The sequence below is a fragment of the Esox lucius genome, chromosome 20, assembly GCF_011004845.1.
Source record: "Esox lucius isolate fEsoLuc1 chromosome 20, fEsoLuc1.pri, whole genome shotgun sequence".
Taxonomy (NCBI): Eukaryota; Metazoa; Chordata; class Actinopteri; order Esociformes; family Esocidae; genus Esox; species Esox lucius.
Window position 1 is genome coordinate 11431307 of NC_047588.1, and position 15143 is coordinate 11446449.

Sequence of the window (15143 nt, forward strand, 5' to 3'; positions counted from 1 at the left end):
AAAGTATGACCAGGTGGACAAGGACAAGGACAGCAACGGGCCCCCCAAACCAGGTAATCCGCAGGTGTGGACCAGGACCTCATCTCCTTCTAAAATGTAAAACTGGAGGAAACTGAGAAAAGTTAGTAGTACATCCCTCATATCCCCCAGCACAATAATATAGCAGCGTAACACCTTGGAAACTGAGACGGGGGGGTCCGGTGACACTGTGGCCCTACCCGGGGGAGGCCCCGGACAGGGCCCAACAGGCAGGAAATCAATCCAACCACATTGCCAGGCATCAACCAAAGGGACACCCACCAACCGCAACCCCCCTGAATGAGGGCCGAGTATTGCTAGCGGCGTACAGCCCAATTGCACAAGTGCGCAACAGAGAGTCAACAACAAGCCAGTGACTCTTCCCCCGAATTGGAGGGAGGGCATCCCAGGGGCGACGAGAGCCCACCTGGCAAGACAGCAAGGGTGGACAGTATCAAGCCTACTGGTCACCTTCACGCCCCTGGGCCAGGCTACACCTAATTATAAACCGTGCTGTAGAGATGAGTTTTTAGTAGACACTTGAAAGTTTGCACTGAGTTTGCATTTCTAACCTTAATTGGCAGATCATTCCACAGGAGTGGAGCTCTGTGAGAAAAGGCCCTGCCGCCAACTGTTTGTTTAGAAATTCTAGGTACAATTAAAAGGCCTGCATCTTGCGATCTAAGGTTACGTGTAGGTGTGTATGGCTCTCTCGACTGAATATTTTCTTCTTGAAGTGGCAAGTGCATGCGCATGAGTTTTGAGACTGATGTGATGCCATAGAGCTCCCCCACCCAGTGGGGTCTGGAAACCAAGCACCACCTGGAAGGTGGTCAGACCTGTGGAGGAATGGCGCAGGGAGTTTTGAGCATACTCCACCCAGGGGAAAAAACGGGTGCACTCACCTGGACCGTCCATGCAGTAGGACCGAAGGAACCTTCCCAGCTCTGGATTGGTATGTTCCGCCTGCACATTGGCCTGCAGGTGATACCCGGATGTGAGGCTGACCGCAACCCCTAGCCTGGACATGAAGGCTTTCCAGACCCGAGATGTAAATTGAGGGCCGTGGTCAGTCACGATGTCCTCCGGAAGTCCATACAGCTAGAAAAACGTATGAAATAGCACAACAGTGGCCTGGAGAGCAGAGGGGAGGCCGGGTAGTGGGATGAACCTGAATATTTTGGAGAACCTATTCACTACCACGGCGATGGCCGTTTTCCCCTCTGCTGGCGGTAAGTCAGTGAGGTAGTCCACTGCCAGATGTGACCAGGGCCGCTGAGGCATTGGGAGAGGATGTAGTTTCCCAATCAGAGCTGTTTGCTGTGCCTTAGACATTGCAAAAACAGTGCATGACAGAACATGGTGCCACATAGTCCTCCCCACACGAGGCCACCAATACTTCTCTCTGAGTGCTTCCAGGGTCTGACTGATGCCCGTATGGCCTGTAGCTGGCATGGTGTGCACCCATGTCACCAGCCGACCCCGCACTCTCCAGGGCACGTAGATCTTATCGGGGGGGCACGTTGCTGGTGTGTGGTCCTGTCTCTCTGCCTTATGAATGTCCGTATGAATGTCGCAGGGGACAGGACCCACGATGCAAGAGGCAGGTAGTAAGGGTGTGTCCCTGGGGAGTTCGCCCCCCGGGTCGTGTCCAGGTCGTTATGTCAGGGTGAACTGGAAATGCTTGAAGAAGAGCGTCCACCAGGCCTGACGGGGTTTGAGGCACCGCACTGCCCTGACGTACTCAAGGTTCCGGTAGTCAGTAAGGACAGTGAACGGCTCCCAGGTGCCCTCTAGCCAGTGTCTCCACTCCTCCAAGGCCAACATCACCGCCAGTAGTTCCCGGTCACCCATGTTGCAGTTCCTCTCCGCAGAAAACAGTTTTTTGGAATAATAGGTGCATCGGTGTAGCCGGGGGGGGGTTACCATGCTGCTGGGAGAGGACCGCCCCCACCCCAACCTCGGAAGCATCTACCTCGACCGTGAAGGGCTGCCTCCACCTTCAGCTCTTCCATCCGCACACCCTCTGGAGCAATGTGGTATCCTAGGAAGGAGACGTTAGGGATGGGGAACACACACTTTTCCCCTTTAGCGTGAAGGTGGTAGTTTTGGAGACGTTGCAGAACAGCATGGACGTGAGCCACTTGTTTTGGGTATGATGGGAGTAAATCAAGATGTCATCAATGTAAACCACTACATACCTGCACAACATATCCCAGAACACCTCCTTTAGAAATGCCTGGAACACCGCAGGCGCGTTGTCTAAGCCTTACGGCCTTCCAAGATATTCGTAGTAGCTCGACATAAGTGCTAAACGCTGTTTCCCATTCTTCTCCTTCCCAGTTCCATTTTATCACTGTTGAAAAGCTTGAGGAAGTTTTGCTGCATCCCAAGTTTTTATTGTTGACAGGCAGGATTCGATATGGACCAGAGGTGGGTTGGTAAGAAATTTGGTGCTAAGGTAAATCTAAGTGTCGTCGGCATAGCAGGGGAAGTTGAGTTTGAAGTGACAGTGAAGTGATCTGCCAAATTCTGTCGATCTAACTCTTTCCTTTACTTGGCCTATCTAAACAGGTGCGTCTTCAATTGTAATCAACGTTTTATATTTTCCTTATTCAGCAAGGTGTTGTCACGTGAATCCAAAGCCTCCTCTCCCTCACTTCATCACGTTCCTGTTTTCCCTCATCACGGACCCTATTTAAGTTCCTGATTCTCAAATTCTGTCTGTCTTTTTTTTTGTTTACCCCAGACGTTACGTTGTTCTGTTTGTTTCTGTCATTTTATTTTGGTTTCGTCATGTTTTGGTTTCTTTATTAAATGTCCTCTGTTCTCCCTGCGCCTGTATCCTGCATCATCTTTCAGTGTGACAGATGTTATTCTCTTAGGGAGGGATCGGATATTTGCCATGATGAAACATGGAGGGAAATGGAGTTAATAAAAACATTTAAACTCTCCCCAAGTCTGAAATGAAATAAGTAGGAAACCTACCCCATTTCGGTTGAGCCATTTTTCTGCTTACAGGCTGCAGTCAGACTGTTGAGACAACAGTCAGGATTGATGTGCAACATACATTTGTCAGAGCATAAAGTAAAAAACTAAACCAATCACAAAGTTGTCTGGGCTATCTATTACGTTAGAGGCATTGCCATATTTCAAAGACTTGTTGATGACTAGCTTGTGAGCCTGAAAGCATAATCGTGCTAACTTTCTAGAGCTTTCTACGTGACAGTAGACCACTGACGGGGAAACAATAGTATACACGTTTTGACCAGCTTGTACAAGGCTAAACCTAGATGAAAGGCAATGGAATTGTTTCTTCTGAGCATTAGTCGCTTATGCATTAGGTTTTTGCAAACAAGCCACAATGCATGCTATTTTTTCTACATCTTTTGCAGAGAACACAATAAATATTAGCAGTACATGGAATCAAGGAGTGTCTGCTCAGACACATTACTTAGCTGGCTAATGTTAGCTTATCGTCTCAACCCAAATACTTTTTAGTCAGGGACATCACTAGAAATTAATGGCTGGGGGGGCTAAGCCTCATTTTGGGGGGGTCTGGGCATACTCCCCCAAATTTATTTTCATCATATAAAAAAAAGAAGTTATTTTTGGTCAAGGTTGGCTAAAAGTATAATGTCTCAGTTTTTTAGACACTGATCTAATATGACTTCAATTCTATCAAAGTAAAGAAACTAAAGTCCGCTCTGTCTTCATCCATTCAACACCAGCAAAAGGCACAAAAACCGATCTCCCTTCCTCTGAACAGAATACTTTGCAATACGTTAACTTCAAGCCCAAAAAAACAAAATCTGTGAAACACACTGTTTTGTAACTGTGTTCCGTTGAACCGAAGAATTGAACATAACTAACCCTAACCCCCTATTATCGTATATCCAACATTTAATTTAAAACATCTAGTATTGTTAAGAATTTGCGTGTATCAGAATCTCTGAAGAAGAACGAGGCTTTGGTCTGAATGAGAATTTAACACAAAGATTTATTAATAGGAAATGATAAGTCAAAATACATGAAATACGCTGCAGCGGTCAAATACTTGTTGTAACCCTCAAGCTTCCACAAATATTCGCCCCGAATCAAAATTAACCATTGGTTTTGTTTCTCCCGCCACAGGGGCGGCTACTTTTCACTCTCGTGAGTAAAAACCATCCTTATTGGCTCTTCGTTGGCATGGTGACATGTTGGACGAATCCCTTTGTTTTCGCTGTCCAATGAAGAAGGGCATGCTCTGAACTCTTCCCATTTGGGGTTATTTTCTGTCGCAGATCAACAGGTTCTAGCATACAGATATGAAATCTTAACAAGGTTACTGGAACTAGCATTCTATTGTCCTAACCTAGACTAGAACATCAGGGGGTGGGAGACAGAAGGTTTCTTCTATATGTTAATTGCTGGGTTCTCATCCTGTCTCTCTAACCAAGACAGGAGAAAAGTTTGAGTGAGTGTGAGACATAAGGCGGTTTTGACCTATTCTTCCCAGAGATAAGGTGTGCAAATTACAACAGAATGTATGGGTTTTACACATAGAAAGTTATTGTATTCAATCATTTTCCTAACTTGACTGCAGCATACAATTTAATAAAACAAAAACATAAAAATACATGGTTATTAAATCAGCATTATTTAAACTTCATTTATCTCAACAGTATCGAGTAATCATTTGATCAAGTCATGAATGTTGATTATTAGTGCCATACAAATGTTAGCTAGCATTTCATTAATGGGAAATCAATATTTTCAGTAGTTGGTTAGTGATGTACCTAAAAAATACTAACCATTGCATTTACATTTTGAACTTGAGAAGTTAAACTTCTCTGACCACTAGAAACGTCCATTAATGGGGGTGGTAAATAGTTGGGAGACATTTGTTACTATTTACATGAGAGAGCTCGCTTCAGAAGTTACGTTCAAAGCATCAAACACAACCGAACATGCTGCCAAATGAACATGATTCTATACAATTAGTATTGTGCTAAAGCCCCCATAAAAAGGCCTAGCCACAACCCTGCTTTTCAGAAACATTCCTAAAACGTATAAACAAGAACATCATCTTGTAAAATGATTTATTTCAGCAAGCTAGTCAAAATTAGCAGAATTCCGTCATACAGTTTTATTTCTAGCAATATAACAATCTAGCAGTATCTTACACATAGCTTTTCTTGACGAACTAGCTAACATTGAGGTATCTAACGTTACCTTACTTGTCCACTAGGAAGGTGGCAAAATCTGCATCACTGTACATATATCTTTCCAAATTCAGCTGTCACTATGTAATACCAAAACCAGACTTACCCTTGTCTTTCTCCCATGCTTTGTCTGATGATTGTTTGCATCCATATATTATTGTTTCTTATTCATTTTGGAATCTCCTCTGCTGACGGGCACAAATAATTGAGGCATGCTTTTGTCTGCTCAGTGTACCTGCACCCAAAGTCTGTCACTGGCTGTTCTCTCATATACCTTCTTGTAAGTACGAGCATTCCGACCTACTATGTTCTACTTTCAACCATGACAGTAACTCTTTTTTATGTTAATTGATATCTAAGGGTTTTTATATGAAACGTTTTGCAAAAGTCACCTTTAAGCTTAGTGTGCAGGCTTTTGTTAAACATAAAAGAAAGTAGAATAATGAATCTTCCTTTTTATATTCTATTCTGGTTCCTTCTTAGATTCTTTATGGATTTAAACTTTCTAAGTGGTACACCAGGCCTAGCAGTACACAAATGAATCCAAAATAGACTATAGGTGGGTTCACCCTGCACCTAAGCCTAGGGCTAAAAGCCTCCTAAGCCCAGAGCTAAGCTAGTGTTCATATTTGCATATTTTGAATTGGGCTAGCACCACCCTTAGCCTGAGGCTAACTGACTCTGTTCTGGAGTAGGGTTAGCATCAACTTTTCAGTGCTAGCCACAGAAACACAGTGACAAAATAACCAGTGTGAAACCTGCCCTCACAAAACCTGCCCTTTCACTTAATTTACATATACTCTTGACGTGCAAGTGTTACCAACTGCTACAATGTGTTTCTGTTTCAGTCTTTTCACTCTGCAGCATTTTCTTGTTTCATAATACCTGCTAAATCTTAGTGAAGTAGTTATTGCAGCTTGTTTTGGATGTAAATCTAGCGAATATGTCAAATAATAAAGGTTGACTAGTCACATTCTCTGACTCATGTTCATTTTTTAATTTAGCTGTTTTTCTCTTTTTTTGCGTAGTTTTAACAAAGTTTTCTTGATCAACCGATGCCAGAAAGTCGTTAATTGAATCATGGTTGCGTAACATTGATCAGTGATGTACTTGTAACATTACTTGTATACGTAACATTTGTAGCTTCCCGGCAATACACCTGGTGCAGTAAAGACCTCTCAAAAGAGTCATGGATAGATTTTTGGTTGGTGTCTGGCTCGTGATGTTATGTGTGTCTCTATTATTGCTTCCCCCTCACCAGACCATAAAGCTATATGCATCTCTGTTTCGCTGACATCTAATTCTGTTCCAGCTCCTTTGAAAGCCCCTTTCTGGAAACTCAACAACTCATTACTTTCGTTAGTAGAAGTGCCAGACAAAATCAAGGGTTTAATCAAAGCATATCTGTCTAAAGCTACTACTCAGTATTCCTGTAATTGAGAACTAAATTTGAAGTGGGAACATTTCTTTGTACATTTGGAAGTGATCTTGCTAAGAAAAGAAGGGCTAAAGAAGAGGATGTTTTTAGTCAATTGTCAGATTATTCTCAGCGAAAAAATCTAACCGACAGTGTTCTTAAAATTACAGTGTAAACTAGATGAGATATAAAGCAGAAGGAGCCTTTATTTGTTCTAGAAAGAAATGGATAGAGGAGGGTGAACAGAATTTGTCTTACTTTCTTAGGCTAGAAAAACACAATGTTGTTAATTCCTCTGTAGAAACAACAACAAATTGATAATAAGATCGTTAATGACCCTAGAGAGGTTGCTTCCTTCTGTTCTAACTTTTACAGTCACCTTTACAAATCTGAATTCTCTGAAGAGGCCACCTCTAATCTGGACTCTGTCACTCTATGTAAAGTTCTATCTAATGATGACAGGGATTTTTCTGACTATAACATTTCTGTGTCAGAACTTAGTATATATGAACAAGTTGCAAGGTAATGATGGTCTGACTGTCAAATTTTATAAGACGTTTGTTATCCCCCTTCCTGGTTAATGTATTCACCGAAACTATCCAAAAAGGAACTCTCCCTCGCACTATGACTCAGTAAATCATTACGCTGATTCCTAAGCCTAAAAGACTTATTGTTTTTAGACAACTGGAACCCTATTACCTTCCTTAATAACGATTATAAAATGATTGCCCTCTTATTTGTACTAAGTTTGAAATGTGTGTTAGACTCTATCATAGACAAAATCAGTCGGAGTCTATGCAGAATCGTCTTATCTCCAACAATACTTGACTGGTTTTAAACCTATTAGACTATAATGATCTTGTTGATGTTTTTATAAACTTGTTTTTATAAGGCATTTGATTTTGTAGAGCATGGCTTTACATTGAAAGCTCTGTCAAAAATTGGTTTTGGCCAGTACTTTGGCAAGTTTGCTGAGACCCTCTATGAAAATGGCTCTAGCTCTATTAAGTTAAAATATGGTACTTCTCCTAAATTCACCCTTTCTCTGGGGATTGGTTAAGGATGCCCAGTCTCGCCCTACCTCTTTTTAATTGCTGCCTGTGATGGCAATTTTATCGATCAGAACTCTTTAAGAAGGTACAGAGGCAAATACTCTTGGCACAAATTAACAGTTTATTAAATAATTTGCAAATGAGAGAGACGCGTCAAACGCTTACAGACATAATCATCCAAGGAGTCTCTAACTCCATACATGAACAATCCGTATTTATTACATAGAAAAGGGGTGTGTTAAGATGCTGCCATCTGTTTACTCCAAAGGGCGGGCTGTCCCCCCACCTTATCCTTCTCAACTCCTGAGGAGACACAATGTCTGGATAGTCAACAGAGACACTAAAGGGTTATACAGATTTACGAGTACCCCTCTAATCCACCCGTGCCGGTCAAGGATGTCTCCTATTCAAACAACAGACCCCTCTCGGCATCTTTAACTAGTAACTCATTCATACATGTATAGGACAACAAAGAATACATCCTTCTTCTAGGCAGGAGGACATGGCCCAAATACCTAATAATCCTCTGATATTATACAGACATGTGTGTCACAATCAAAGTACAGATTTACATATCAGCCAATGGAAAGACAGACATTTCTCAAATGCACCTTAGTTTAAAATTTCCATAACCCTCCATCCTCTTGATACCATGTCAAACCTTGGTATAAATCCTTAAACAGTTCACTCATTAGGATGTAGAATGCAACAAACAGTACTCTTTAACAACATGACCCAGTCAATATCATTACCCTTAATGATTATAGAACGGAACAAATCTGAAATGTCTGTCACAAGAGATTCTCATGGTGTACAAATGTCTCTTTCCTTGCTTCATCAGGTGTCATATATACAATCTGTCCATGATCATCACAGTGCGGTTTAGAAATCCACACTATCGGTTTGACGATGATAATACTTCAGCAGGCACCCGATGGTGCATGTCATTCCTCCAGACCTCCTGAAGGAGTTCCATGGTTCTTGTCTCTCTGGCTCCATGGTCGCAGGCTGTATTGGAGTTGATAGTTACTAGCACCACAACCCACGCCACCCTTAGGTAACTTCAATTTACCTATTATTTCGCCGTATCTTCTAATCATGGAGCCTTCTTACAGTGTGTGGTGTTCAGCAACTTTGACCGCAGACTGAGTGACCAGTTGAACTTGGTATGGACCCAACCAGCGTGGCTTGCTCCAGTGCTTTCTCTTGCAGTCCTTGATAACTACCCAGTCTCCAGGCTTGATGTCATACAGCGGGCCTTCAATGGGAGTCGGTAGAGCAGCTTTCACACTATTGTGGCGTGTGTCGTCGACCCCAGGTTCCTCTCTCAGCTACCTTGACAGCAGATGAGATGTTACCTGGTATGGACACAATCAGCATAGCATGATGTCGTACAGCTGGTCTTTCCGCAGGTCCTGTAAATGTTGTCCAGAACCAGAGCTTTCCTTCGCCTCCATCCTCTCGGTAGGAGGTAGCCTTCTCCATCACATGGCAGAATCGTCAGGACTAGAATTAGTCCAGCTCACAGGAACCTGGCATCCTGTAGACGTGCGGCACCCCAAAATAAACCTGTAGGACAGGACAGTCTGTGTGCGTGTGTGTATGAGATCCATCTTATCTCAGCCCACCTCACAGTTGTCCTTTAAGTCAAACTCAGTCTCTCTGTGGGCTCCAACAAGTCCTCTATTGCCGAATCGCTTTCAAGTGTCCTGTACCTGAAGTGTGAATTATCCTTGAGAAGAATGTCCATTACGTTAGCTTGTTGCATCTCGCTGATACATTAGAACCACACACTATCAAACACTAAACCCTATATTTCCAATATCTCTCTACTTCCTTTGTCAAAATAGATTAGAACAGTTGTAATCAATAACAGTATCATTAAAACATTAACATCTCTGGTGCTTCTGTTCTGTTAGTGTAGCAAAATAGCAATTCCAATTCACCATTGTTTCACATAATCAAAACATTTCACACCATCTTGAAGGTCAGCTAACATAACTGCTATTTAGCCTAATTTCTCTACAAGATGAAACTCAGTGTGAATGTCTCCAAGTCTCCTATAATTCTAGCACCTAAAAGACACTTCTGTAATCCTGTCATAAATCATGACCCCCCCCCATCTCTCCAGAGCTCTCCCTGGAGTGGGGGGTGGTCTACTAACCAAAGGATAAGTCCAATCTCATAGGACAGAGTAGTGTTATCTTGAGGCCGGACAATAGTAAACAAAAAATGTTGTCTCATTATTCACCTCACAGAAACATCTGTTAACCATCAACATTCCAATGATTGTCTACTAGGACAGAAATTAAATTAGAATACCCAATTTTGATAATGTCACCAATAAGTCTGTTTCTCTTCTAAAAGAGTTCAAACAGCCCCCCCACCCAACACACTGGTTATTTCATCAGTGAGTTGAGCGCTCCAGGGGGTCTGTACCTCTATATACAATTTAGACTATGTAAGACTTCTCAACTTGGTTTTCTAGAAACATAACCTGATGCAGAATTACTTCCTCAGTATCAATTAAAACATGGCAACATTTTGTAAACATGTAAGGAATAACAAAATATGCTCCCTGCACGTTTTTACCCACTTATTCCATAATGCATGAGATTAATATGATTACTTCTAATCAAATATTAATCAAACTGAACACTAACACTCCCATCAAATTAGTTATTGCTTAGCTAAACCATTTCAAAATAGTAAGAAGTATTCCACTCAACCATAACCATGTTAGATTTTGTATTAAACAAACTTCTCAAAAAACCTAATTAGACAAACACTGTAAAGGGATGTTGATTTTAACAGATGCCAATTTTCTGCTATAACTTTTGGAAACAGAAAAACAAAAATTCTTCATGTAACTCTCTAAACACCTATTTAATTCACTTTGACCTCTAAGTTCAACTCTTTATCATCATAGATAATCATTTCATACAATCCCCCCTTGCTTTCACAACAGAGTCAACGGAAAATTACTCCAAGTGAAAGCAGAACCATTACAGGACAGACATGAAAAAAAATCGATAGTTGGGAGGAATCTAACATTCATTCAGTAAAACGTTGCAAACTGAATATGCAACCAAAACAAACATTAAAATGATAAAAACACCCACAAATAAAAATAAACATCCATAAAGGAAATAAAAAACAACTGTACCACACGCTCGCTCGTGTGAAGTAAGCATATTGAAACAACTCCCAAATTAGCATATCAAAATTAGCATTTCCACAGGCAATGGCCAAACTAAGTTGAGACCAAACAAACATCATGACTCAATTTACCTCCTAAAGTCTAGGGAATATACTCAACTTTAGATGTATGTCTTACTCAAAATAGTGGCGGACAGCCAAAATCGCTACTTCCATGTATAAGTCATGCAAAGACATCAAATTTGTTCTAGCAAATAACAATGTTGGATGACTTAAGGTATCCACCCTTACTACAATCCGTCTCAAAACCATACATGTCAACATTAAGGCTATGGAGAGGAAAACGCATGTAGCTTCCTCTGATTATCCCCAAAACTAAACATACTCATGTAGGGGAAATTACCACAGGTGAGGACAGGCAGAAAACACGAACGGAAAACTTAGAGCAAAGGCCAACCCAGGGGGTGTGCCCCCCTTCCTGGAGCCAATGAAAGTCCCCACACAAAAACGTGACATGGTCTTCAGACTGCCTGGATTTAGCCGATAACCTACATTAACTAAAAGTCCAGAGTTATAGCTCCACCCATCTAATATCGTTGCTGTTCGCAAAAAAATCGCTTATCTCATCAACACAGCAACAGTAGGGGGGAAAACTCTCAAAATAAAAGCAAGTCAACAGAAAACAGACGCATGAAGTTACCAAAATCAAGGAACAATCAGTGAGTGATCTCCAGGATACTCCAACCTAGATCTCTAAACACAGTCACATCAATCTACCCCATTCGTCAGTTAACCAGGCTAGAATTTAAACGCCAGCAACAAGCATCAGGCGTAGGTTTGAAAACACAAGCATTATCCCAGGTATCATTGTAAATACAAACTAAGCGAAAGTAAATAATTAACCAAATCCAATTGATGTAAAATAGGACATCTAATCCTATGGGTTATTTATTCGGGGAATAAACTGGATTTGGCCATTTTACCCTATGTTGCAGGCTATGACAATATTGGCTGAATCCAGTCTTCATGGAAAACAAGTTATCTTAAAATTAAAAACTTTCGCTATGGTCTCCATCCCACCCCATACAAGGAGAGAGAAAACACTATTTTAACCCCTCATTACGAAACCACAAGACCATAGTTTACCAAATCAGAGAAGCATCATTATACCAATTTCCAATCTATCCCTCTAATTAAATTTAGGACATTATTTCCATATACAAACTGAAGTTATCAGGCTAACACTCCCACATGTGCCAGCCATCAGCACAACACTAGAAGGCAAATTCTATTTCGCAATTTCAGCACAAAGGCAAAAGCCGAAAGAGTAGGCCTCCCAAAAGAACCACAACAACGACGCAATGAACGCGTTCACCCCATTGTACATCCAACAAAGCAAAACCTGGCAAAGGCAACACTTCCAGGATAACATCAATCTCGAACAAATACACAAATATTCCACCAAGGAACACAATGCAGCCAATCGGAACCCTCGTGCACAGGGATTACCAAAATGGACAAATGCATTTACTAGATGTCAACCACAAACAGATATTGACAAATGCCCGTGACTCGGCCCATAATCACATACAGAACAAACACAATCGGTGTGCGCACACATACAAATTCATTAGTACAACTACTGATTTAAACCATAAGCTGACCAACAATTTTGGCAATTGACAGGAGCAATCCCTACTCCTTCCTACAGTCTCTGAAAATGGTGGACATAGAGCTTTGACAAAATCCGCGAGGTTCCCTGAGCACAGCAGTAGGCAGAGACTCGCAACAGATATAGCCCCTAAGCCATCAGTGCCTTACCTACGTTGTTGGAAATCAACCCGAGACCTGCTCACTGCTAGCCCATAGGACCGATTCTCCCCTACCTATAATACAGGTTCCACGGGGAGACATAGGGGCACAATAACCCCTACTGTCGTCGCACATACATTTGCACAGAAACCAATTCCACCAACAGAGAGCTGCTTAAAATCCTGCACGAATCACCCCGCGATAAGTTAGCTGCATGGGAATGGTAGTCAGAACATGGAACAAAACGACCGTATACTAACTACAGCCGCCATGACTGCAATACTCCAAAAATAACTCCTAGTCACCATACATACCCAAATCCATCTATCAACTTCCACAAAACCATCAAATCCGACATACAAAAACCAACCACATAGTTTACTAAAGCATATGAAAGCTGTATCAAGGAAGGATCTCACCGGTCGATGGTCCCTCTGGTCGGTCTCCTGTCTGACCGTCCGCACCCCTCCGTCAGGCGGTACAGCGTTCCTGCGTGTTCCCGTGGGATCACTCACGGTGAGGTCAAAGAGGCAGACTCCCCACTTTTGGACATTTTCTTGACCCGTGTAGACACGCTCAACACTTCCAAAGCGGAGCAAAAAACGGCCTCCAGACGGCCCACAGCATTATCACGTGCACAACGAAAAGGTCCAAATTAGGCCCATCTCCGCCACCAGCGGGGTTGGCTACTTCGCCTGTACGACTCCAACGATGCAGTGCCACCGGGCTTGATGGGACGATGAGTCCCAGCGATCGGCGGAAACACAGCGGGAGGGTGAGGGCGGTCAGAGGGGACGATCCTTCGAACCTGAGCCAAAAGGACCACAACACATAGATCAATACACTCCACACAAACTTTCCCAAAGCTTCCATCAATCACCACCTCCTACATACCGTAGCCTACGCCTTCCAAATAACTTCACATTACGCCTTCTGCAACTTCCATACGTTACCACGGCCATCTACCTCCAATCAGCCCGGCAAGCCTCGCATCCAAATGAAAACGCCAGCCACCGGAAAACCTAATAAAACTTAAAGAAACAGTTGTTCACATGTCCATGCACCATAAATAGCAGACATAATCTTTGCCGGCCCATCGTAAAGACGAGAGACCGGTAAAGACGTACTGCCGCACATACCCATCAAACCGAACCGATCCAGGGCAAACCCAAATGGGGCTACCAAGCCGCCACCTTTCACCCTGGTACCTCGATCAACGTGCCCAGCATGCGTTGATAAGCTCGTCAGCCCTTACGCGAGATATACCTCACACCAGTGTTTTACACAGTGGTCTACCATACTGTTAACAGTTTTTCCTTAAGCGCTGACTGTACTGTATGTGCACGTACTTCCAGAGTTTGAAATTTAAGCCCGGGTATTGATCAGGCACGAGTCACAGCTCCAGTCAGGCACTCTTTCTCAGCCCGTCAAAGGATAAGCCTCTTCCCCGGGGGATACTAAAGTTCCAGACCTATCTCTGGCCGTGCATGGTTAACCTGTTTGGAAAAGGACTCGAACCGAGCAGGAATAGGATCCCGGACGAGCCCCCAAATTGTGATGGCAATTTTATCGATCAGAACTCTTTAAGAGGGAAGTACAGAGACGAAATACTCTTGGCACAAATTATCAGTTTATTAAATAATTTGCAAATGAGAGAGACGAGTCAAACGCATACAGACATAATCATCCGAGGAGTCTCTAACTCCATACATGAACAATCCGTATTTATTACATAGAAAAGGGGTGTGTTAAGATGCTGCCATCTGTTTATCCTTCTCAACTCCTGAGGAGACACAATGTCTGGATAGTCAACAGAGACACCAAAGGGTTATACAGATTTACGAGTACCCCTCTAATCCACCCATGCCGGTCAAGGATGTCTCCTATTCAAACAACACCCCTCTCGGCATCTTTAACTAGTAACTCATTCATACATGTATAGGATGACAAAGAATACATCCTTCTTCTAGGCAGGAGGACATGGCCCAAATACCTAATAATCCTCTGATATTATACAGACATGTGTGTCACAATCAAAGTACAGATTTACATATCAGCCAATGGAAAGACAGACATTTCTCAAATGCACCTTAGTTCAAAATTTCCATAGCATGCCCAATTTCCTGCCTCTTACATTTCCAATAGTGAATTACTATTGGGTTGTTGTGGCAGGCAGGCATATTGTCATAAGCCAGTTGGCTGATGACACTGCCCTTTTTCTTAATGATGCAGCTCAAGTCCCTTTGCTCTGACTCTACTTGAGAGGTTTGCCAAGGCTTCTGGCCACCACCTGAATCTGAATAAGTGTGAGTTAATGGCCATTAAAAGTACTCCTATTCTTTCGATCTGTAATATTCCAGAGCAGGTGACTTACAAGATGTTGTTGTTACAAAAGAGGATTCTGTCAATTGTTGAATTTCCATAAACAATCCTTATAGAGAGGGTCTATTATTCAAGCATAACTTCTCCCCTCATTCA